The sequence below is a fragment of the Salmo salar genome, unplaced genomic scaffold (assembly GCF_905237065.1).
Source record: "Salmo salar unplaced genomic scaffold, Ssal_v3.1, whole genome shotgun sequence".
Taxonomy (NCBI): domain Eukaryota; kingdom Metazoa; phylum Chordata; class Actinopteri; order Salmoniformes; family Salmonidae; genus Salmo; species Salmo salar.
Genome location: NW_025548050.1, coordinates 32,110 through 38,109, shown reverse-complemented (window position 1 = coordinate 38,109; position 6,000 = coordinate 32,110). Strand labels below are relative to the sequence as shown.

Genomic DNA, 6,000 nt, shown 5'->3' with positions numbered 1-6,000 from the left:
GTGTCTCTACAAGGGCTGGTTTGTATGAAGAAATGTAATGTATATGAAATATGTTTTAAGTGAAGAAAGTGATTTGCAAGGAATGAATTATGATCTACATCCTAAATGGCACCATATTCCCTACGTAGTGCACTACTTTTGAAGAGGACCCATAGGGGTCTGGTCAAAAGTAGTGCACTATATAGGGAATAGGTATTAGTACACAGCCATGATGAAATCTAAACTGTTGTTTAACTCATATGATGTACGGAGGAAGAAACTGAAAGTTGAGTCTGAGTGACACAACAATGTCCATTTTTATTTTTCTTATAAACACCTAGAACTGATGAAACAGACCAGCTCACAAGACGTTGTGTTTTTTCTTCAACATAAATATGCAGACTTCCTTTGAAAATGGAATCACAACGCAAACAAATGTGCGTGTGAAATGTCACCCTATTCCCTACATAGTGCACTACTTTTGACCAGGGCTCTGGTGCACTAGGGATCAGGATGGCATTTCAGACGGGTTCAGAGTCATTTTCTAAATCCATTTTTCAGACTCTAGTGACTTGACTGCAAACTGTCTTTTCTCTCGCAACTACAAAACATGAGTGACCATCTTCACAACAACGATAAAGAAAACGACGAGGCAACACCATGTTTCTTAAAGCATTTCCAATAATGGGAGACCGAAACAGTTATTATGGGTTTTTAAAGAGTTAATAATAATAATACCGTTTTTTTCCAGCAAATAAAAAGCACTTTGGTCATCTTCACACAGACTGTGCCACGCCAAAAAGTACCAAAAAAAAAAGAACTACAATAGTTTGTGTGACATTGAAACATGTAACATTGTTTCTATACACGACTTTAAAGTGCACATTTTCAGGCATTCCAACTGTAGCGGATAACATCGACTGTGTGTACAGCAACTAAGACCCGGGACCTCTTTGTTCTAAATATAATACAAACACTTTCAGTCTATCTGTATTGAGCTACGAGTTATTGCTTGAAATACAGTCTAACCATTGAAATAACTCAAATGTGCTGTGAAAAAAACATGCAACGCAAAATATTAAAAAGGGAAGGAGGGTGAGAAAAAGCAACATTTTGACTGGGTTGTGACGATGGCTCACATGCCTGAATAGCAATATTCAACCAGACTGCACACATCACTGTGTCTGGTTTAGAAAATAGGGTTGTGAGTACAGAAGCCAATACTGAATGGTATCACCATAAAAGGTCGCGACCCCACTCCCTCAGGGTCTCAGTATGTAAGAAACACATTTCCATTACAGACTTGTACAGGTGTGTACCAGGACCAACATAAGCCCCCCCCTCCCCCCAAATGGTCATTATAAGAGTAACATAGTTAATGTTCATGTAGCTGTCAGTCACACACCGTTGAGTTTTGGCTAGCGGGCCTGGATGTCTCAATTTCACATACAGAATACTAACCCAGATATGTTGGCTGGGTTTACATATTCCCATCCACCCAGTACAATACTGTACCTCCCACCAAGCCAGTACTGTACCTCCATTCTAGCCAGTACTGTACCTCCCTTCTAACCAGTACTGTACCTCCCACCAATACAGTACCTCCCTTCTAACCAGTACTGAACTGTACCTCCCTTCTAGCCAGTACTGTACCTCATCTAGCCAGTACTGTACCTCCCATCCAGCCAGTACTGTACCTCCCACCAAGCCAGTACTGTACCTCCCATCTAGCCAGTACTGTACCTCATCTAGCCAGTACTGTACCTCCCATCCAGCCAGTACAGTACCTCCCATCTAGCCAATACAGTACAGTACCTCCCATCTAGCCAGTACAGTACCTCTTCTAGCCAATACAGTACAGTACCTCCCATCCAGCCAGTACTGTACCTCCCACCAAGCCAGTACTGTACCTCCCTTCTAACCAGTACAGTACCTCATCTAGCCAATACAGTACCTCATCTAGCCAATACAGTACCTCCCATCCAACCAGTACTGTACCTCCCATCCAGCCAGTACTGTACCTCCCATCTAGCCAGTACTGTACCTCCCATCCAGCCAGTACTGTACCTCCCATCTAGCCAGTACTGTACCTCCCATCTAGCCAGTACTGTACCTCCCATCCAGCCAGTACAGTACCTCCCGTCCAGCCAGTACAGTACAGTACTTCCCATCTAGCCAGTATAGTACCTCCCATCTAGCCAATACAGTACAGTACCTCTCATCTAGCCAGTACAGTACAGTACCTCTCATCTAGCCAATACAGTACAGTACCCCCATCCAGCCAGTACAGTACCTCCCATCTAGCCAGTACAGTAGCTCCCATCTAGCCAATACAGTACAGTACCTCCCATCCAGCCAGTACAGTACATCCCATCTAGCCAATACAGTACAGTACATCCCATCTAGCCAGTACAGTACAGTATCTCCCATCTAGCCAATACAGTACAGTACCTCCCATCTAGCCAATACAGTACAGTACCTCCCATCTAGCCAATACAGTACAGTACCTCCCATCTAGCCAGTACAGTACAGTACCTCCCATCTAGCCAATACAGTACAGTACCTCCCATCTAGCCAGTACAGTACAGTACCTCCCATCCAGCCAGTACAGTACCTCCCATCTAGCCAATACAGTACAGTACATCCCATCTAGACAATACAGTACAGTACCTCCCATCTAGCCAATACAGTACCTCCCATCTAGCCAATACAGTACAGTACATCCCATCTAGACAATACAGTACAGTACCTCCCATCCAGCCAGTACAGTACCTCCCATCTAGCCAATACAGTACAGTACATCCCATCTAGCCAATACAGTACAGTACCTGCCATCTAGCCAGTACAGTACAGTACCTCCCATCTAGCCAATACAGTACAGTACCTCCCATCTAGCCAGTACAGTACCTCCCATCTAGCCAATACAGTACAGTACCTCCCATCTAGCCAGTACAGTACAGTACCTCCCATCTAGCCAGTACAGTACAGTACCTCCCATCTAGCCAATACAGTACAGTACCTCCCATCTAGCCAGTACACTACCTCCCATCTAGCCAGTACAGTACAGTACCTCCCATCTAGCCAATACAGTACAGTACCTCCCATCTAGCCAGTACAGTACCTCCCATCTAGCCAATACAGTACCTCCCATCTAGCCAATACAGTACCTCCCATCTAGCCAGTACAGTACAGTACCTCCCATCTAGCCAGTACAGTACAGTACCTCCCATCTAGCCAGTACAGTACAGTACCTCCCATCTAGCCAATACAGTACCTCCCATCTAGCCAACAGTACAGTACCTCCCATCTAGCCAATACAGTACAGTACCTCCCATCTAGCCAGTACAGTACAGTACCTCCCATCTAGCCAATACAGTACAGTACCTCCCATCTAGCCAATACAGTACAGTACCTCCCATCTAGCCAGTACAGTATCTCACCTATTTTCTCACCAAACATTTGAGTGATGTGTTGTGTTTTATCCCGCCTCTGTCTCTCCAATACAGCTGTCACTTAGCTTATCATTAGAAACGCCAAACACACAGAAACATTGTTCATCTATTCTGAACTTTGGTGTACTGTTGTTGTTGTCAAAAGCAACAAGAAAAAAGCCTACATTGAATTTAGCAGAAAGTACAACCTGTTTGTGTGTATGTAGGCTTTAAAACACATTATTATTATTACAGTCCGTCAGTTCTCACAGTGAAATGACTGCGTTTGTGTGTCACAGTCGTCAAACTAAACAGCTGCATTATAATGCACATTGTCCTCACTAGTCTGAAGTGCTGACTACTCTTATCTTTTCAACTGAATTGTCATCTTGCTGTGTTTTGATCCCATCCCTCTGAGAACACAAAACCTGTATAGCTTAAAATAACTTTTTAAACAATTCAAACATTTTGTACCTTTTTCAACAACAACAACAACAACAAAAATACTGAAAGGGTAAAATAAATATATCTTGAATTGCACAAGTGTAATAATGTAAGCACTCCGTTATGAACTCTGAGAATGGGGCTGTTTGTCCGTCAGACCATAGATACAGGGAAGCCCAGTCAGTCCGTGAGCGAAAGGACAACAGCGCCCTTGTGTGGTGAGAGAATGTATGACATCTTCCAGAGCCAGCTGTGACCTGATCAGCTTACTGTCATGATTTGATCTTCCAGAGCTGAGGACAGAAAGGTGTGGTAAGTTCTTCCTTCATACTGACATCTACACACTCAACAAATCAACTCCATTTCAAATAAACTGGTACATAAGTATAAGTACTAGTACTACACCCCCCCGTGTGTTACCTTCAGGTTGAAGCCCAGCAGATCACTGATGACCCCGGACACAGCAGACAGGATGACCACCTGGGTGATGTTGTAGAGCAGAGGGTTCATGGTCAGACCATACAGCCTGAATGGAGCATCCAACTCCTGGGGAGTGAGAGGAGGTAGGAGGGGGAGAGGTTAATGATGGAGATGAGAGAACAAATAGAGAGATGGAGCTAGCCGTACCTTCAATAGCTTGGTGGCCAGCTTCAGTACGTTGTTGACTAATGTCAGATCGTCCTTCTTGTTTGGTTTCTTCTCCATCTTCAGGTACAGATTAATCTGGTGAAAACAGCTGGTCAATACAAGCTGAGCCTTAGAGGAAATATCCATCCCAAACCACTCATTCCTTTCATTTACAGTGTTGAATAACACTCATATGTGAGAAGGGGGTACAAAATCACAGGGGCACTGCCCCCCTCAGAACCGCTAGTGTGGAGAATAGGTACGTTTCTCGACAAATACACAGACTTTGAGAAGGGATTGCGTGATTAGCTTAGCAACCGCGTTACGCAGCATGACAACGTGAACGCGATTGGTCGACAGTCTACTGGCTGGGGCCATGTTGCACCCTGGACTAAAGAGGCAGACAAATGGGCTAGACCCTCCATTAAATTACACATTTCTCAAGGTAGGAATATAGCAGAAATGTGATCAATGGCTCATTCCAGAGAAGACATCCTCCCAAGTTAAAACACAGGCCAGTATTGAAATCTGACATGTATGATAGATGTTTTCGCGATCTAAAAGTCCTATTCCTATTAACCTCCAGTGTAGTGAGAGCGACTTTATCATGACGCTACTTTTACCGGCCTGCTTGAACACCAATAACTCAGATACACATGAAAACATGAAATGACCCAGGGAGACGATGGAACATCACTCAGAGGTGCACAAAAACAATATAACATTCAACATGGATGAACCTTTTGTTTAACATGTTCTGTCACTTAAAATGTGTGTTCCTATGTAACTACAAGTCAGCAAGTGTGGTAGATCTGCTAGTTCTTCCTCAGTATTAACTGGTGAACTCAGTCAAATTCCAAAGTCTTGCTATAACTATACCAGTTGTGTGTGTGTGCCTCCTCTCTGAGCCTGTCTACCTGTTCTGTCAGTAAGATGGAGGTGTTGCTGGTCTCTGAGCCTGTCTACCTGTTCTGTCAGTAAGATGGAGGTGTTGCTGGTCTCTGAGCCTGTCTACCTGTTCTGTCAGTAAGATGGAGGTGTTGCTGGTCTCTGAGCCTGTCTACCTGTTCTGTCAGTAAGATGGAGGTGTTGCTGGTCTCTGAGCCTGTCTACCTGTTCTGTCAGTAAGATGGAGGTGTTGCTGTACTTCTTGCTGGTCTCTGAGCCTGTCTACCTGTTCTGTCAGCAAGATGGAGGTGTTGCTGGTCTCTGAGCCTGTCTACCTGTTCTGTCAGTAAGATGGAGGTGTTGCTGTACTTCTTGCTGGTCTCTGAGCCTCCCAGGGTAACAAAGCGCAGCAGGAAGAGAGACAGAGAAGAACACCAGATCACCAGCTCCCAGTTATAGTGACACTCCAGGAAGGTGTGGTGGATATGGAGCAACTACAGGGAGGAGGAGAGAAGAGTTTGTTTTAACGCTCATCCCACTCAAACACATCGATAGAATAACAGGTGAAAAAGCATTCCAACCGTTACTGACTGTATTAGAGCATAAAGACAAGGTAGGACTGTAGCAGGCT

General features: G+C 44.4%; 1 pseudogene; it reads right to left on the bottom strand.

Moving 5' to 3' along the window:
• Positions 1-271: 271 nt before the first annotated feature.
• Positions 272-6,000, bottom strand: part of LOC106596506 (protein PHTF2-like) — a 34,171-nt pseudogene continuing 28,442 nt past the window's right edge.